Raw genomic sequence first — 20,639 nt, forward strand, 5'->3', positions numbered from 1 at the left:
CTCTCTCTCTCCCCCAACTTTCCTGTCTCTCTTTCAGTGTATCTAGAATAAAGGGGAAAAAAGCCCAGACAAAATATGGGGTTTACATACATTTGCATTACATTTCGTAAAAAAGAAGATACGAAATGTAATGCTGTGCCACACACGTATATCTGTATATGGCAGTGTTGACTTCTTTGAGTTACTTTTTTTGAATTCCCTCCAATTCACCAAAATCCATTCAATATCATGTCAATCTGAAAAATCTCTGCTTTCAGTATTTCACTACACATATGAGTAAAGTGAGTATGTACCAGCACAGAGCTCAAGGGATTGAAAGTCAATTAGTATTTGGTTCCTCACCAGTGTGAACTATTTTCTGTCATTCGTGTTATTTCACGCTTCACTTTACAATTACACACTTAAACAAGTAGAAAGACAGAGAGTTGATGATTGGTGATTCAAAGGATTAAAAGACAATCACAAAGTTAACCTTTTCCATCCACGTGCGTGTGGCTTAGTACAGAGTCCCCAAAAGAGTTTATTTTTTAATTTATTTTTTTTGTGTGCACACAGGTAATTTTACTGTTCACACTAGTTATCCTGTTCTGTCTAACAAGACATTGTATTGCGAACACATTTTTTTATCCTGCGTGTACAAGATAAAGAAGTGTCTCTGGAGGCTCAAGGGGCTCCATAGATTATTTAAATGACAATATTAAACTTTCTTCCACCAGCCTTTTTTTTTTTTTTTTTTTTTTTTTTTAAACTTATTCTCCCACCAGCCTTGTTTAAAGGAGGAAAAACATTTTTGGGAAATATGCTGATTTGTGTTCTAGATGAGGACATCAATGCATTTCTTTGTAGATTGATACAGTTGACTGAAAACAGGAAACAGCTAGCCGGGTTACTCTGTATCCCAATGCATCAAAGCTGTGGCTACCAGCACCCCTAAAAGTCACTGAATAACATGTTCTTGTCTTGATGTTTAAAAAACAAAAATTGAAAGTAGTAGTTATATGGAAGGTTATTTTCTGTGCTACCTCTTGGTCAAAGGTGGTGCCAGGCAAGTATTTTCGATTTAACTTTGTGGTCATTTTGGAGGCAGTACTTTTGTTGTACTGAAAGATGTTTCTAATATGTTGTTCGCCATATTTATTAGTGGGGGTAGAATAGATATTGGAAACACCTCTAAGTATAATGTGAAAGTGAAGTAAATGTTATTTGTAAAATCACTGATATGTTTCTTTTGGTACTTACAAAGGGCAGTGGAGTAATTTATCTTTAGTTTGACAAAATAATTAGACCTTGTGTGTTGGAGGCACTGAATGATGACTTTCAGATATATATTTCCCCTCTGTGTGTGTGTGTGTGTGTGTGTGGTGTTTTGGAAAAGAAAAATCGTCCTGTTTTTGTCAGCAAACAGGCAACTGGCAAACAGGAAGTTGGACTCAATTGCAGACACCGGACATGACAGGTCGGGCTAAAAAGCAGTTAAATAAATTGAGGCTCAAAGTCAAGTTCATAGAGACAACTGGCAGGCGTGCAGGATGAAGTAAGCTTCTCAGGTAACAGTCGATGAGGAAACAAGATTCAGATACGGCTGAAAGCTGTGACAAAAAAGCTCTGCAGACAATCTGGCAGCTAAACAGAGGAAACTGGCAAACTGTGTGAAATCACTCCCTCATACACTCATTCATTATGCTTTAAATAATAAACACTATATGATGCTGCAGTGAGTAGTAAATTGAAATCACAGACACTTATGAATCATGAACTCTTTGCGACACCACTGACTGATACTGTGACGCATAACGGAAATTTACATATTTGTGATGTCAGTGAAGTGAGGGTGGATGGGGGGTGTGGGGGGGGGCATTCCTTTTCAGATACATTTCAAAAGTAGGTTGTTTGGTTGTATGAGTGTGCAGAGTCTTTAAGTGCTGGCAGACCTTTTCCGTTTGCATTCTGAGATACACATTTACTTGTTTGTATTGTTTTACTCTGATGTTAGTAGCATAATGCAGAAAAGTCAGTCATAAGTCAGTCTTTGTTATCTTACATGGATATATTTATTTGACTTGGCCAAAGAGAACACCACATGCAGCAGTATACAAATATGAAGATAGATAAATGGAGATAAAACAAAGCACTAAATCGGGCACAAGGGAGGGGGAGTGGATTCCTCAGAAAGCGCTGTTTATCTGGACCCATGGGCATTATCTTAAAGTGATGCTTTTATTGGACAGGACAGTGAAGAGAGACAGGAAACACAGGGATGGAGAGTAGGGCAACGGGATGCCGCAGAGATTCCAGCTGCCCGAGAGTCGATCCAGAGGGATTTAGCGCCCGTGTGGTACGCGCCCTGACCATTCGGCTTTTAGGTCGCCTCAACCTGAGACAGCATTTTAATTTTCGGCAACCCTTGCGCCTCACACACGGCATGACAACAAATGGTGCTAATTATGTAGCTTCAAAATGATCAAACACATAAGAACACTGGCCGGATGTCATCAAACGCAGTACGAGTCTCAGTCATGGTGACTGCATCACTAGTAAAACGTAACACTTACCTCTGTCATGTTGTGTCCGTTATGTCGGAGGCTTCATTTGATGTGACGAATCCACGATCTTGTCCGTTGTCTGTGTTTGATATAAGGCTACTGATAACTGGCCAAATTTAGCACAGTCCCAGGGCAGTCCAACTGTTTGAAATGACTGACCATGTTTGACGTAAATCATAAAACATAAACTGTAAACTTGCGTAGCTGAGTGAATATTGCAAAATAGTCAGTTACATTGAAGTACAACAACACTACAAAACAGCCAATTCCAAAAAATACTGTTTGAATAGATAATTACCTCACACAACAGCACGACAAATAACCCGAACTATCGCTTTAACATAAACATTAAAACTTGTCGGGGCCTTTTTCTTTCACATGCACAGTTGTGCAAAGGACAGACGTCTTCATCGTATAAAGCCAACCAAGAGCCGCCACCACTGAAGGGCTTCTGCTGACAACCACGGCTCCAACGAGGAGAGCGATATCCTCAGAGCTCTGCCTACCAGCCTCCCATCCATCCACCACTGATTCTTAATCCTGTCTGTAAGCTGATCGCAGTGGGGTGTCCTGACCGCTTATGCCACCCATACTCTTAACCCCTGCTTCGAAGTGTACGCTGATTTAGAGCATGAATCCTCAGTGTAGGATTAGATGGAGTGAGTCATGTCAGCCAAGGGATACCCGCTGTGCTTTTCAAAGGCTGTGTTGGCGGAAATATTTTAAAATGCATGCGGTCGGTTGGACTGTACTGGAGGATGCATTGTTATTAGGGCAAAGACTCCAGGATAAATATATCAGGTCTGATTTAACTTTCACCAAAGGTTGCCTTTGACTCAGTACTTTGACTTTGCACATTCAGCTACATGCTTGGGGTTTAATATTGTTTCCATGGTGCACATTTCTGGGCCAGTAAAGACTTTTGCATGATTGCTTTGATTTTCCGTGTCATGTACTGTAGACAGTGTATTAGCATCCGTCAGGTCATGCCTAGCCTAAGCTTGTATTTGTGTGAATGTGACAAAATGGAGATGCTGGTGAGAGCTAGCAGATGCCACAGTTAGATGAGGTGCTGTGACAGTTGTTTGCAAAGTTAGTTGATATGCACCCAGTTGATATACTATTCTGTCCTGGGTAAGTTTAGATCTTGGCTATTTGCCCAGGGCATCAACCTGCTCCTTCTCTCATCTTTCTCAGCCATCTCTCCAGCTTGTTTATCTGCTCAGCTTTGTGCACAAAGCAAGGTTCATTACTCAGCGTGCGGATACACGAACAGATCAGATTGTAACGGCTTGCGCGGTTTCTGCTTTCATCCCTGTATTTGGCTGCTCAACATCACCTGCAGTCTTTTCCAGATGAAGATATGGTAAGAATAATTTCATTAGCTCCCACTGCTACGTTTGTGCAGATCATACTGCAGTTCAGATTGAGGGAGAAATAAGGAGGGATGGAGAGAGACTCTCCTCCCCTCCTCCCCTCTCCCAATCTCTCATCACATACTGCGGCTCCTCCCTCCACCTTGCCCTTCTCCAGATCCCCTCCCTTCCGCTGTGTCTCTCTTTCTCTCTGTCTCCATCCCTCCTCTGCTCTCCCTCAATCTTTCAGCCTAGGTGAGACTAACAGAGGATACACCCTCACTCTCTCTGTGTGTGAGTGTGTGTATATGTGTGTGGCTTGCTGTGTGAACCGCATGTGTCAGTGTCTGTGCACGCGTGGCTTCGCAGCTGACGGGAAGGACTCATGAAGTGCTCTGGACTTGGATATCAGATCCTTCTCCTTATGCATATTTATCACATTTTTTAACAACACTCCAAAATCCTCCCATTAAAGAATCTCATTTTCCTCCTCTCGGGGCAGCATCTCGATGGAATCGTCAATCCTTTCCCCAGTATCTTGGATTTAATGAGCAGCCTCCGTGGAATGAAGCAAGCAATTTCTGGATTCCCTTCGTTACAGCTCTGGTAAGGATATCTCTCTCCTGTCTCCTTCTCCCTCTCTGCCTCTCACTCTCTTTCTGTATATCCGTCTCCTTTTCGAGCACTTCCTGCCTGATTTACTTCTCATAACATATTGACAGGTGCAAGCAGTACACATTATGGAATAGGGGAGCAGTTAAATGAAGCAGAGCAAGCTATTTAGGACGTGGAGAGAGGGAGAAAATGAGGATGGGCTGGCTTGGGAGCATGAGAGAGGAGTGTGGGGAAAGAAGCAGGGAACAGAAATGTGTGCCGACACCAGCAGTGTTGCTCATGCTGTCAGAGGCTGGAGGGAAAAATGCTCCACTTGGTACTTGCTATTGATCTGCTGTTATTTTCAGCTCACGTCCCTTAGAGACAACTTTGCATGGTCTACCTGACAGTGATAGCATTAGTTTCTTTTTTTTGTTTTTTTGTGTCATAGTAAGGAGTTAAATTCTGATACGTGGGTGTGCAGATTTTAACATGCATGTGTATATTTACATGTGTGTGCTGCCTTCTGTTCACAACACGGGAGGGGGGGGGCGTGAGAACATGGGAATTTGTGCAGAATGTGAGTGTGTGTGATTTTGGAGGTGCGATACGACAACGTGGGACTTCGGATGCTATCCTGCATACCTACACATATTGTGATAGAGACACCCTTGGGTTCAGTGGGGAGGGGGCACCATGTTGGTTTGTGCGGCCTTTTGGCACCAGCTCTGACTTGAAAACAGTTCATCAGGCACTGATTTGAAATGGCTGACTTGCAGATCATAGGAATATATGTAGATTAGGCCTTTGTTATATATTTAGTTTATTTGTTATATTTTTTATGTTTAGGAATATATAATGCTAATCACATATTGATGAAGATGCTGTGTTTATTTCACTTTTTTTTCACTTTGTCAGTTGGAGGCACGAGGCAAAGTTGGCGTTGCTATTTTGGTCGGCTGCATGCTGAATGAGCTTCTTTCCTTTTATCTTTACTGCTGTCTTGTTATTAATTCTCTGTTCATCTCTCTCTCTTGTCTCTATGAACTCTACAGGGAGAGGAGTAAAGAGAGGTTGTTAGAAGGGAGAGAGTGGGAGATGTTGGAATACAAGAGAGAGAGAGAGAGAAGGGGAAGCTGGTAATGAAAGCACTGTAGAGAATAGGAGAGAGATTGCTAGTGGAAGGTGAAGTGGGAACAAAGCAAAGGAGAGAGTACATAGCAATGAAAGATTGACAGGAAGCCAGAGACAAGAGGACAAAAGAGACAAAGAAGGAGAGAGTGCGCACTAACAAGCCTCAGAAAGGGCTTTTAGGCAAGCAAACCTCTTCTGAGGCTGATGCTTTTGGTACGGGGTCAGTTTACAGCACACACATCCACGATCTCCAATTGAAAACGTGTGATAGATAGGCCCGGGCCTGCATCTCACACATGCCTGGCTGCATTTCCTGTAGAGGACATCAATATCACGTTTCCCATTTCAGAGTAGAAACCATGATAACACCGGAGAATGGAAAAATAATAAAAGATAAATCACATTACCTCACCTTGGGTAGACCTTCTGCTTATGTTTCATTTATAATTCCTTTCCAGCACTTAGGGTAAAGTTGGCTGATACTGTCGTATATTGAAGTACAGGTGCGGCCACAATGGCTCGTGTTTTCACTGGTTGTATTGCAAAGATTAGTTATATCGACAAAGGTAATGACACATTATTGTGAAACATATTCAGTCAGATTTGCTCAAATGCACTGTGTGTACTGAATGGTTTGGTTTCATCAGTGTCTCACATCTTGTCACAGTTTTAATCCTGTATCAGTTGAAACAGCCAAGATGAAAAGTGTTGATGCAGTATCAGTATGGATTTATGGGTTTTAAAATAAACAACATGGATCTGACTTTACTCAGTGAAGTTTTTATGAAGATTTTAGTGCAGATCAGGACTGAATCAGGAAGGTATCCCAGGATACATCATTATTAAATTCGGAGCTGATGCAACCTATTTTCAACCAGAGGTATTCTGGTAATTGATTGGTTTATTTTGTAATTGTTAAATGATGCCTTCCTCTTTCCCTCTCATTCTCCCTTATCACACACACACACACACACACACACACACACACACCACACACACACACACACACACACACACAGAGGATGTGGTATAGCGCAAGTGAGTAATTTTTTACCCTCCTCGGCTGCAGTAAAAGCTTGTCATGCAGTGGGTGATTTGCATCCAGGAGTGACTCAGAGTGTCCATGAACGCTCCTCCACCCACAGCCAGGAAACACTGATACTGCCCATCACCAAATGAGAAGTTAACAACTCATTTTTCCTCAACTTCCAGGGCAATTATTCTCAAGGCCGTTATAGCGAATAATGGTTATTACCGATGTGGTTTCATGATTTACCATGATGCATGAAATGAAGTTGGCAAATTTGTTACAGCAATTTCCAGCTAATGGTGTCCATAGTGGTGGACTCACATTGTGAAGATATATGGATGTGCGCTCCTCATCCCAGCGTACTCTGTGGATTAACACCAACACATAGGTAATGCGAAGAATCTTTTAGTTATCTTTTAGTTATTTTGATCACTGATTTACGAGTCATCTTCCTTTTACTCAATCAAAACACAGTTTCATCCGGAAATGTAAACCATCAAAACTCTCACAATGATGGTTAGAACTAGACTCAATTAAACACGCTTTTAAAATAGCCTTGGTTAATGGCTATTTACAACCTAAAATAAAAACCCTGCAGAAGCATTAGGCGAAGATTAGCTAATCGCCACTAATGAATCCAAAATCCAGATGAATCTACCTTTTTTTTTTTTTTTTTTTTTTTTTTTTTTACAACTTACAGCTAATAATCCTCAGATACAGAAGCGAGGAGGAATAGGATTTTTGATTGAATTATATTAAGAACTTTAGTGTTCTGGAGCCCTCATGGATGGAAGCTGGGTGAACAAATCATTAATAAACATTTTTCTCAATATAAAGCAGTCCAGTGCAACACCACCTCTAACTACAGCCTCACAAACAGACAGTTGAATCAGCTCCTCTGCTTCTAACACAAGGTCAACATTAGATGCTTCCTAGAGATAAACAATGATGAGCGGTTTGTGTAGAGGTTGGGTTCAAGTGGGTGAGCCAGAAATGTAAGTAGGGTATTTCTATCAACCGGACTAAGCCAGTCATGTTAGTATGTATAATTAAATGATATAACTATTTATAGTATGGATCTTATCACTCCTAAACCCTGACATTTAATACTAAAAATACATTGTTACAGTTGTGGGATTCTGGACATGTGCACTATGGAAATGAAGCATTCACAAGGCAACAGCACTGAGTTTGCTCTGATGAGTTAAGTCTGTGAGTTGAGCATCTCTGGGCATATGACACAATTTCATACATTATTTAAAGTACAAACATTATGTCATCACAACAAAGACTCAGCAATGAGCCGGCTGTGTGCTGGCTCTTTATGGAGACAATGATCTACGGCATTCATATACAGTATTGTCAACAGCCATTAGGAAGAGATAACAGAATGAGGCATATTTTGACCAATAATGAAGGACCAAGCACAGAACCCTGAGGAATTCCTCCACATACAGTCAGCCTAAATAGCCCCGTCTTATTTGTGCAACTGTAAGCGAATAAAGCAGAATCATAAATATAAAAAAACCTTACCTGGTAAAGATTGCTAACATAAAAAAAACTGAATATTTTGTTTGAATACCACTTTCATTTTCTTTTATTGCAGCTGGAGCACAAAGACTTTTTTCTTCTTCTTCAAAACTGATTAATGTTTAAATAAAGTGATTGTGTAATTGTAATTTCCCTCATCAGCCCTTAGTTGTCTAAGACTAATAAGATTCATCTTCAATCAATCTGCACTGTATTATATCCTCGTTTTATTAAAAAATAAAATCTAAGCTCTCTTTCCATCTCTGAAATTTGATTTAGGAAAGACGAGTGAATAGCTCAATTATTAGGTCTGCCACACATTTGAACATGTGTTCTCTAGAAACAGCACCCTGTTCCACATCCATACATTCACATGCCCTAACATTTGGGATTTGTCAAATACATCTGTAGTCTGCGGCAGTTGGGGGTTAAGAACATTACTCAGCAGTTGTTCGTGCAGGATGAGAGAGCAATATTTGTTCACTTCCCCTGCCTAGTTTTTGCAAGCCGGCGGAGCAAATCTAAATGGTATAAATTGGAAACTGTATAAATAATTCAGGAACGGCTTTTATCTTCTGTAGTTGGATGCATTACTAGGCCAACACAATAGAGATTCTTATATGTTACAGTCTCAGGAAAGGATTCACCCCTCTCTGACCTTTTGTGCATTCTGTTGTTCTACAAAATCATATCAAATGCCTCCTGTGGTGCCCTAGTTTTCCTTTGAGATGCATTGCCTCTATGGAAAATTCATTCGAAGTGCAAATCAGATGTTACTCAGACATTTTTTGTTCTTCTTCATGATGAAATGGGGCAGAGGATTATGAATCTGCATTAATTTGTTCATCTGTTCATTCTTACCACTAAAATGAATCCATGGCTGGCCTACTACTGGACAGTTTGTTTGGATATCCATGTGACGTGCAGAATGTGTGACGCCACTGATTAGATGTGAGGGAACTTAGGGAAATGAAGGTATTTGCCACTGCACTGCAGCATTTTCAGAATCACGAGTGGCCCAAGAGGAGTGCTACAGTTACAAGGTGACATATTTGTTACTGATTGGCAAATGCTTGTCCTACATTACTAATGAAGATAGACATATTTCATGTTATCACTGGTTTTGTGAAAATTAATTCACTAGTTCATCCACCCTAAGCTCCTTTCTTGTGGTGCTATGCAGGTAGTCTCCTGTCTCTCGACAGGACTAAAGGCCTGTCTTATGTAGAATGTGATCTACACACTCAGCTCAGCCTGGGAAGTGATTGTTATGGTGGCCCTGAGGGATCAACGCACAGCAGCTTAAGAAAACACACACACACACACATATATATATATAGAAAAAACACAAACAAACAGAAAACATTTTCATCAATTTGACAGCACATGTGCTTCAAATACACACAACACAACCAAATACAGGACTACCAGGATCAAGAGTGATCTGAAGTGAAACTCTTCATAACTTCAAAAGTCACAAAGCATCAAACGACACGGGTGTTCACTATTTGGTGTCCCCTGGAAACACTGTTGGCGTCTGTGCGTTTCTGTACTATGTCGTTTTGTGAGTATTTGCAGTGCACGTTTTCTGAGCCCTCTGAGCCCCCATAGATTTTCCTAGTGTTTAAGTTGACTTAAGCCATTGACTGCAGTTTATCGTTTTATGACGAGTAGTGTAGAAAACTGACGTGCTTCTGATTCCCAGAAGGAATCAAAACAAGCATGAGGAGTTGATGCCAGGCCGTCACTGCTGCGCATTGGAGGATATTCGCATAAAATTGAACCTCCTAATTTTGTCACATCTCTCCACTAGGCACCTTTTAACCCTGTTGAGTAGTCGGTGGGTGGAATGGTATCCTGTTGCTTGAGTTCATATGTGGGGATAGGGCATGTTTTCTATTGCCGTAATCATTAGAAAACATCTGATGCCCAATCCATCATTACTCCAGAGAGGAGCATATTCACTAATGGGAACAAGTCACAACCTATCTCTGTGAATCAGCTGCTTTCAAGACAGGAAAAATTGATTGAGCAGCATGCAATGCTAAGTTTTTGAATGCACATGCACTGCCTTTGACTGTGACTATAACACAATGATTAGGTCTAATGTAGTTATGAATAATCACATTTAATCTCTCTTTAATGAAGCTGGGCTCTGTTTAAAAAATGCCTTGCTTATTGTAATTACTAGAGCACAACACAGAGCTAGTGTTACTGTGGAGAGCATTTCTTGAAAAGGCACTTTGATGCTTGTGAATAATACATGTTTATACTTCCTGTATTGTATTTACACCTAGAAAATGTAGGTACACGAACCATCACTGCTTGCGTTCATTGGAATCATGCTGCGAGAAGGAAGCATCAGCTTTCTTCCCTCTGTGCCACACAGTTGACTACAGTTTCTGACACTAAACTACTGCCAAGTGAAACTGCTTCAAACAGAGACTGAGGAGGGTGGGGGTGGGGGGGGGCGTTGCATGCATCTAGTGAGACACACCTGACACAGAGCTCTACTTAGAATTATATATTTTCTGTCTTGTCCCAAAGAGGTGGCCTTACTGTGTTAAATCACCTTTCAGTCTCAATTTACAAGGTCTTTGGCGTTTCATCCCACCTATTAGTTTTGTGAAATTGTTTGGGCCAGTCCATTACTGACAGCCAAATGAAAGGACAAACAATACTTCTGGGTTGAAGCTCAATAGATTCCCTTTGATTGCTGGCACACGTACCGAGCCGCCTACAGAGAGTGAGGGGGAGGTCAGATGGGAGAAATCCCAAATGTGTGTCCAGATGCTTCTGGGTTTTTTTTCCTGTTTTTTTTTCCTGTTTTTTTTTTTTTTTTTGTAGAATGTGAGTGAAGAGATTGTATGGGGTTTTTTTTTAGCTGCTGGTGTTCAACATGCAAAGCTGTTGTATTTTAATATTATGCAGCTTCATATTTATTGCAAATCTGTGTTTTCTTCCAAACACAGCAAACTGTAACCAACAAATACTTGACCATACTGGGGTTAAATAATACAATGGCATTTGTCCAATAGCTGACAATTAGCATGCATTTTATTTTAATTTGATTTCAGATGTTCTCCACCATGATGCTCGGCTTGGCCTGCCATCAATTTGCATTAGTCAAAAAGGATGGGACAAAATGTCAGAGGCAATTTCTCAGAGCTGTTTTTGCTCAATCTATGAGGTGCATGTGATCGCTGGAGATTTTCACACCTGTTAGGCAGCATGATGTGCCACTTGGTCCAGTATCAATATGTGGTTCGGGATCTTTTTCACAGTCTCTGCCGGCTAGCTATTTTAAACAGTTTGTGGGCCTTAATTTGTGAAGAAAACTGAGACCATCTGTATTCACGATCCATGTGCACACAGCCTTTGAAAATGTTCAATGTCACTGACTCAGCATGGTGATGACTTACAAGCGGTCATTTATTTAAATATTGCATTCTTGGCTGGTTGACATCGTTTTTTAATCTTGAAATTGCTCCTACCCCCTCCACACACACACACACACACACACACACACACACACACACACACACACACGCTCACAGTTGGAGGTAAATTAAAAATAATGATACATTTAGTTGAGCCCTCTCTCTTGGCCCTCAGTGTGTGTGTTACTCTGGTGCCCTGGAACACACACTCCTTACAAATCCTGCTTTGTGACGAATATTTCAAAAGCTGTAACTCTCACAGCTTGCTTGGAAACACGCAGGAAGAGAAAAGATATAATTAAACCATGAAAATAGTATTTATTTAGATTAATTTCAGGCTCAAAAGAGCTAGTCTATTACATAAGCACAGCTGGGTGAGAGGTGCCTCTTCTACGAACATCGTTCCTGGATCATTTCCCAGCCCTGACTGTACTGAAGTCTCCACTGTGATCAGCGTCAGTTGAGAGTGAAAACACAGGCTAAAGCAAAAGCTGCCAATATCTCTAATTATCATGGATGATGCACCCAGGGCTCTATTTTTGGATAAAAGCAGCATCTGTGAAATTTTGTCAATACATTTTACTTTATTTCTTCAACTGATAATACGTTACCCCACACACACATTAAATACACATACATATGTTGAATTCCCATATATGAAATATATGTACATATAAGATAAAAACATATTGGAAAATTATATATAAGATTTAGAGACTGGAACAATTTCATATATATATGTATGTTTATGTATGAATGCTTATATTGTAGACATATTGTTACATGAATGTATATATTGATATTGATATTATATACAGTGGGTTCCAAAAGTCTGAGACCACTTTCCCAGAATGGGAGGACATGTTTAAAATTAATGAGAAATTAACATATAACAAAAACATATGTTTTAATAAACTTTCATATTGTGAACAGTATGCCTGCTACATGTTATACCATATAAAAATAAATTCATTGTAGATATTTTTTTAATGTATGTATATATACACATTCCACCTCCACCTACTTCAGATGTTATAAACTTGTATCTTGTATCTATATAGCTATTTATCTATATATCCAATATGTAAATGTAGTTATGTGATAATAATATCTCCCCTCATAGGTGACATATATGGCAACATCACTCTTAATGCAGGGACATAAATGTCATATGTTACATTTCTGTATCGGAATGCAAGACTATCATGTAGCAAAGTTGGCAATGAGACGTAGACGATTTGAATCAGCATGACTTATTTGCTACAGCCAGACCAACAAGGGCCTGACTAATCGACGTGGTTAATTTTTTAAACTGTTGCCTGAGAGTGTGATTGTCGAACGTAACAGGGTGGATGTATGTTTCCACTTTCATGGTCAAATGAGCATGTGTATTAGCGTGTTATCAAGCAGATGAGCCGTTAGCGCGGCACTTACTGTGAAAAGAGAGAAAGAAAACAAGGCAGCTGACAAAGGAGGCCTGACCGTTACATACCCCAACAACCAAAAGCATGTGCAGAAGTTTTGTTTTGAAAATTGGTGATATTTCTAAGAGGGTTGTGCTGATACGCTGAAAAAGGAACAAAGCATCCCTGAGTACACTGAAACAGACACCGAGAAAAGCAGACATGGATGATCCTGATGGTTTGGGATTTACTCAACAGCGATATAAAAAATTAAACAACCTGAAAACCTCTACAGAACCGATTTTCATCCTTAACCACAGCTTAAGTTGATATTAAGGAAAAAATGCCAATGCGGCATATGTAAAAAATGACATTGGAGTGATAGCTGGCCTCAATATGTGTCACTGTGTAGCCTAAGTATGTGCATTTTTACAGGATCCAGGCAGTCCGGGGGTTTTATGTGATAGAAAAAAAGCTTCTCCCCTTGTCTTTTCCTCTCCAAGCGTCTGTCATCGTTAGAGTTCTGTGGCTTCTATTAGAACTGTCGCATTCGCACAAAATGGGGGCCTGAAAGAGGAGAACGCCACTTCCCACACAAAAGTTGGGATCTATACAAAACAAACCTGACAGGAGAATGTGTGGGCCGAAAACTCTGAAGCCCCGCATACGAACATTTTGGAGACTGGGGAAATCAGCGACGCAGATGGTGAGGTGGGGAAATGAAGCCAGGTTGTGGAAATGAAATGTGAGAGGCATCATTATATGTATAATCGCACATTCACCTCACTTCATATCACACGTTACCTATAGATCCAGTTTATCATAAACATTTAAACCAGCAGTGTTACTTGTGATTGTTCTTCCGTTCCATGAGCACTTTAAGTTAATTGTAAAATCAAGTTCTGCTCAATATTTCATCGACGCTGTCTCGCCATCACATTCGCGCCCCTCAGTACGCAGAGCGTTGTAAGCTGATTGTAGACTGGACTGCAGCTACTGACACTCGTGGTCAGTTGTGGAGCCACCACGTATGTTGAATGAGGATGATCCACACGATGTGGCAGGTGACAGGAAAGTCTGGCTTTTCACCTCAACCTTGTTAACTATGCTCAATGATTTGTCTTCATCCAAGACAACATCAAATAGCATTAAAAAGCTATAGAATACGACGCCTGTAGTTTTTAATAGTATCTCATAATACTAGGCATACATCATCAAGTGGAGTTTTAGTCTTCATACGGTGTTTGTGAAATAGCTGCAGGTGCAGTGGAGACACCAAGGTGGCCGCCACAAAGACTCTGCCTTCTCCAGCCACCTCACCCAACACCACCTGCATTCCAATCAACAGTGACAATGAGAGAAAGACCTATGTGAGGGACTCTATGTGTGCGTTCATGGCTTACAGACGCCGGTTGGTCCGTGCTTTGACAGTGAGCAACAAAGCGTTCAAGGCATCAACCTCCATGTCTCTGTTTTATCTAAGAAATTGTCCAGTTTGTATCATGAACAGCTGCTGCAACCGTCAGCCTCTCAAACTCGGTTTTATTTGCAACACTTGCCCCCGTTCTACGAACAACATGTAGATCAATATGCGTGAGGAATTGGCATTGACCACTCATGGTTAATTGTGTTTTGAGGCTCGCCACAGTCTGCGCATTTTCAAATTTATTGTGATCTATAAAAGGAAGTTGCATGATGCATTATTCTTCTACTGATTAAGGTACAGGCAAACTATCAGCTTTTGTATGATGCCACTTGTGATTTCCCCCATGCTCTTGGGCATAAATACAAGAATATGCCACACTCTAAATGATATGATAACATGAAAAGTCTCCAGTTGCTGAAGTCACTAGAAAGTTGACACCTAAATCTCAAGACACCGGCCACAAGTGGATGAGAAACCTAGATAAGATGTATGTTCAATTCACCTAATATGTTGTGCGGTTAAGCATTACATAAATATGCAAAGATTTTGCATAATTTTTGACTGGAATTCGGCACATCATGTCTTATTCTGACACAAATTAAAAATGAGTTTCCATCTCTGATGTGCTTTCAATGCCCTCTGTCCAAATGTTTTCAGTTTGTCGTCTGTCAGATCATTGTACTGAATACTTTTTCAGCTCAGGGTGGCAGGAACAGCTGTATTTATTGTTGAATGTTATAGAGTATATAATAATAGTGATACATATAGGTGTAATGGTTTAATGAGTAATGGCACCAATTAATAATAATGAGTGCGGAGTAGTTGTGTCAGATCTGGATCCTGCAGCTCCGGAGTCAGATATACCTGCAGAATGAGGAGAGAGAAAATGCAAAAGTTGAAGACATGCAGTAGTGTAATATAAGTGCATGGGGAGGGAGGGAGAGAGAGAGAGAGAGAGAGAGAGAGAGAGAAAAGAAGCGCTCAGTGCATCGTGGGAGTGCCCCCAGCAGCCTCAGCCTATAGCAGCATAAACGAAGGATGGTTCAGGGCTCACCTGAGCCTGCCCTAACTGTAAGCCTGATCAAAGAGGAAAGTTTTAAGCCTAATCTTTAATGTAGAGAGGGTGTCTGCCTCCAGAACCCAGACTGGGAGCTGGTTCCACAGGAGAGGAGCCTGATAGCTGAAGGCTCTTCCTCCCCTTATACTCCTGCCTGCATTTTGAGAGCAAAGTGTTCTGTTGGGATAATAGGGCCCTATGAGCTCTTTAAGATACGAAGGTGTCTGACCATTAACGTAGGTGAGGAGGAGCGTTTTAAATTCTCTTTTGGATTTTATAGGGAGCCAATGCAGAGAAGCTAACACAGCACAGGAGGGATATGATCTTTTCTAGTTCCCCTGCACTTATGCAAACGACTCATGACAAAGTGTCTACTGTGTGTTAGCTCTTTTAAAAAAAAGAGGTGCTTCTTGTTCATTCATGAGCATTTACAAAAAAAACGGTTTTGGAAACGTTGTAGTTGTCTGAAGCCTCGACACACCGGCGGTCCACCCACACAGGTGTTTTTCACTCACTGTCCCTGGTAAGAGCTCTGTTCAGGACTGTGTGTGGTGTGTGTGCTTGTTCTACACCAACACCCACCCACCCCGTCCACCATCCACTCTAACAGTGTTGTTGCACCTGCTGGATCAGAGCAGCTTTTCATCCTTCATCAGTATTATTAGCACATGAACTTTGATGATGTCGTTTCATTTCACTTAACATAGATAACATAGCGCAGTTCAGCTTCAGCCTGAGCCGAGGCCTAATTACCGGTGGTCAAATAAAAACACCTGTGTCTAGTGTGTACAGCTTTGAACCTTAACCCCATTCAGTCGGTCAGCCATCACCTCATATCAGCCCCTCTCTCATCCGTTTCTGTCTTTTTCAGCCATTTTAGCCTTTAACAGCATGATACTCATGCAGTGATGTTGCAGCAGCATACATCAGATTTACCTTATGCGCTTGATAATAATTTATCATTCCAGACATCCTTTGGGAGACTGGGGGAGACATTTTATGACAGAGAGTCTAGGCTAGACTGTCATATCTTCCTCTTTGGCTGAAGATTTCACAACTGAGTTTCTTGCCTTTGCAGGAGGCTCTGGAGAGATTTGACTGATAGTTTATGCAGTCTGTAGTTTGTACTCACCAGCCTAAAATTAGGCTATATGTATGCAGTTTGTTGTTGGTGAGCAGCAAGAAAAAGTAGGCCATTTCATCAACAATCTTGTTTACATTTTGTGTATGTATATATGTGCATGCACTTGGCTGCATCTATCATTTAATAGATTTACTTTTCCTTATCACGTTCGGCTAACGCACATCTTTGTTTGTAACTTCCAGTTGGATGTGTATGTGTCTGTGTACGCGTATACTGAAAGCATGCGCGGTTGTGTGTCCTGGCACATGTTGGTAGCATGTGTTTTGCGAATGATTGTCATCGCCACCTGGGACAGAGTGATCTACATAGCATTACATTAACACTGCACTGCTGCTCGTCACCTGCTCCAGCAGGGAGGGGAACGTGTGTCGGGAGCTGAGAGAGAAGATTATGATGGAAAAGGTTGAGGCAGGAGACGGCTCTCTGTACTGTAGATGCAGTCTTCAGCTATAATGTCCTGAAGTGGGCCAGGCTCAGGTGAGCTTTCCTCACTTAAGCCAAATTGGAAAAGACCCTTGGAGCAGGGAGCTGAGGTGCACTGGTGAACTAGCAGTGGTCTGTCTGTGAAGGGGTTAGGGGAAGCATTATTACTAGCTGAGCTCCTTGTGGTGCAGAAAAGCATTATGGATCTTATACCGATTTTAAAGAAATACACAGGTGATAGGCTTTTAAAGGGCTAAGGTAATAAGTCAGTGGAGTCTTTTGATGGTTGTGATATCGTGTGATACTTTGCACCGGTAGGTTTATGGATTTATTTCCCTCAGGGATCATCAACATTAGATTAAAATTGTTTTCACTCACACTACTTCATAATGTGCTTTAGAAAGAAGCATCCACCATATTGCTTAAATGGCATTCACTACGCTGTGATTACACCTGTGGTCAAACCCAGGTAAGACGCTGATGAAATAATGATCCACTAATGATAATGATTTCTTTTTAATATGACTGAGGCTACAGTTTAATTGAAGCTGATGAGATGGGTTTGTGCATTCCCACTGTGAAGATTCAAATAAAGAATGTATAAAAGAAAATATATTGAAAGTAAAAACCCCAGTTGAATTGATTTTGGTTACACAGCCCTATGGGGTCACAAAGTTGATGTTGAAGAATGGCCACAACATATTGCTATTCTGTGAGGCTACCTGCTCGGCTCTCCAAACCAAAGCCGACATTTAATTTGCAACCAAAATGAGGTGAACTTTGTGTGAAGCAGGTCATTTTACTGCTGTAATCGAAGTGCCCCCTCTTTGCTCTTAATCTGACTCACACGGTATGGGAGGACACGGGTTGGTGTGTGTATGTGTATGTGTGTGTGTGTGTGTGTGTGTGTGTGTGTGTGAGAGAGAGAGAGAGTGTGAGAGAGAATAAGTATAACCCTTTATAATTTCAACACTGCCATAAAATATGCAGAACATATTCCATTTTTGGTCACTTTCATCCAAAGTGTCTCACAGTAATGGAAGCGAGTATTTCAAAAAAGGTATCAATGGGAATCCGAGCCTTTAAAGACGACTTGAAGCCACATTCGAGGAGTGTCTTGACTCAGTAATTCGCACTGTATTTCCAGTTCAAACAGAACGTCGTGGCGAGATGTAATACTGTATGCGACATTGTTACAACAGGAGCAGACAGTGGACGAAACCCTCAAGCTGCAGACAGAAGAAGGGGGAGAGAGAAAGGAATAGCAGTTTGTTGATGTAGCAGCTTGTGTCACACTGAAAATGGTGAAGCTGCAGTGTTTATATGATTTAGGGTTGTGGATTTTACCTTTAAGTGAGTGGCGTGAAAATAGGTGCAATGTGAGAAAAAAAAATGCTTCAGTGTAGATAATCGATCTTTCACGGCCTGTACCCTTACTCTTCTTGGCTTAGCTGCTTCTTCATTTTATTTGAAATGACTTCTGTAGTTATCTACAAGAGTCTGTGGAAGTGATTATCTCAGATTCTTCAAATGGTTATGATATCATCTTCAAAACCAGCTATGTCACTCCAATAGTGTTTTCAGTTTGTAGCCAAAAAGTGGTTGGGAAAGTGTCTGGAAACTGATTTCCAGAGATTCCCCCTGGGTGTTATGTTTTTTGTCTTTGTTGCCACTTCCTACCAACTCCTGATTTGTTGGAGGCCTGGCTAATAAATTAATCTTTGTCACAAATTCACTGGCTTTTGTTTCATTGCTCTATCATTAACGATACAGAAAATAAACAGACATAGAAAAATATGCAAGGTGTGGAAAAAAAAATAAAACTCCCTAATAATGGAATTAAAAAATCAAGGTGCACTGTAAAGTATGATTTATTAAAACAATCAATGTAAAAGCAAAATAGAGTAAAATGTTGCACATATAAAAGCCACAGTGTTGTAGCTAAAAGATCTGGCTATCTAGCTCTTAATCACAGCATCTTTCTCTTAAGCAAAATTCTTGGCACGTGTCAGCTACAAGCTGATTGTTTTTTGTGTCTTTTTTTTTTCTTTTCCAAAGACACATAACTGAATGTGAAATTGTGAGTACCTCTGAAACCTTTTGATCTGTGCATGTCTGGCTATAAATAGAGTCTGATTATCACTGGAGTGAGGAGGGAAGACAATAACACATGTGCTTTAGACGCTATCATTTTCCTGGACATATACTTCCATCTGGACTTTGTGATAAGATAGAGAGCTAGCAACACACACAGAGTCTCGCAGTATTTACAGCTTTTCTCAAAATGTTTCAAGCTGTGACACATTGTGTGAGTACATTTTGTAGACCCAACGCTCATGTCCTTGTTCATATTGTTCTCTTTGTATTGTAGTTTTGATGCTTTACATATTTCAGCCTTCATTGAAGGAAGTGGTATCAGTATTGAACTCATGAACTGATACTGCTTTTTAGCATCGGTAGGATAAGCACATCCTGGTCTGGGCACATGGACACTCTTCTTTGTGCTATGATGTGTGCATGTGCGCAGCGTTCGCCTAGTTAGATCAGAGAATTCAAACCATACACATTTATTATTTACTATTAATACCTGTCTTGTCTCTTAACATTGATTTGATTGAATTGCTTAACAGAATAGTAAAAAAAGCCTAGTGTTTGGCAAATGATTCACTGGCGATTAAAATAGAAGTAGCCAAAAAGTGATGCATTTATTACCTCATAAAAAATGAGGATGATGCAAGTATTGACATCTGTAATGAGATTGGTGATCCTTGCCCTGGAATTACTTGATATAAGATGTGAACCAAATTTTGTAGTGGTGCCCACCCCTGATACAGGGGTCATATGATTTCATACATGATACAAAATATCCATACACTTTAGTCTGATAAAGCTGTTCAAGTTGGGAATGCATGAGGACAAAGCTATGTTGACAAACAGCCTGTTACACAGGCATAATTTACTATAGACACTCATTTCTTTCAAAGTAAAATACTGCAGTGTTGAACTTGTTTATGACCACATGTCCCCATGGGGTTTTAAAAAAAATGCTATCCTACCTCGCCACACATATGTCAGTGTTCCCCCCTGCACTCTTATTCACACTGGTTTTCCTTGCTGTATCCAGCCACTGTTTGTAGCTGCAGTGGCCCAATTTCCAGGCATAAATCATGAAAGTTTCATCTCATCACACTAGTACTGCAAAACAGATGGACCGTCTTCTACCATGGGGAACCAGTCTTGCACACCACCAGTGCTTTTCCTTCTCAGTGTAATTTTTTTTTTTTTTTCCATCTTAACTGACATCTCACTCATCCTGGTCACTTGTGGTCGTTTTCTGTTCTATTACTGCTTCATGTAGTAAGAGCTGTTTGCATCCACAAATGATAAATAGATAGATAGATACTTTATTTATCCCCTAGGGGAAATTCATGTGTCCATTAGCTCATTGTTGATAGTAAAGAGTTAATAATAAATAAACAATAATAATTAAATTAGTCCATATCCTTCTGCTGAGGTGTTGTATAACCTGATGGCAGTGGCAAAAAAGGATCCCCTGAACC

The 20,639-nt window shown here is 40.6% G+C and overlaps 1 protein-coding gene across 4 annotated transcripts in view; it reads left to right on the forward strand.

Annotated features, from left to right (window-relative positions):
- Window positions 1-20,639, forward strand: part of LOC130175908 (leucine-rich repeat and immunoglobulin-like domain-containing nogo receptor-interacting protein 1) — a 328,392-nt gene that overhangs the window by 188,809 nt on the left and 118,944 nt on the right. For 2 of the 4 annotated variants that reach the window (XM_056386575.1, XM_056386574.1), the window contains exon 1: window positions 4,163-4,504. The exons of 1 other annotated variant lie outside the window; for it this stretch is intronic. The gene's annotated coding sequence lies outside the window, so the exon portion shown is untranslated. One more of the 4 variants, XM_056386577.1, reaches the window with a different exon arrangement.

This window comes from Seriola aureovittata, chromosome 10 (assembly GCF_021018895.1).
Source record: "Seriola aureovittata isolate HTS-2021-v1 ecotype China chromosome 10, ASM2101889v1, whole genome shotgun sequence".
NCBI classification, from domain to species: Eukaryota; Metazoa; Chordata; class Actinopteri; order Carangiformes; family Carangidae; genus Seriola; species Seriola aureovittata.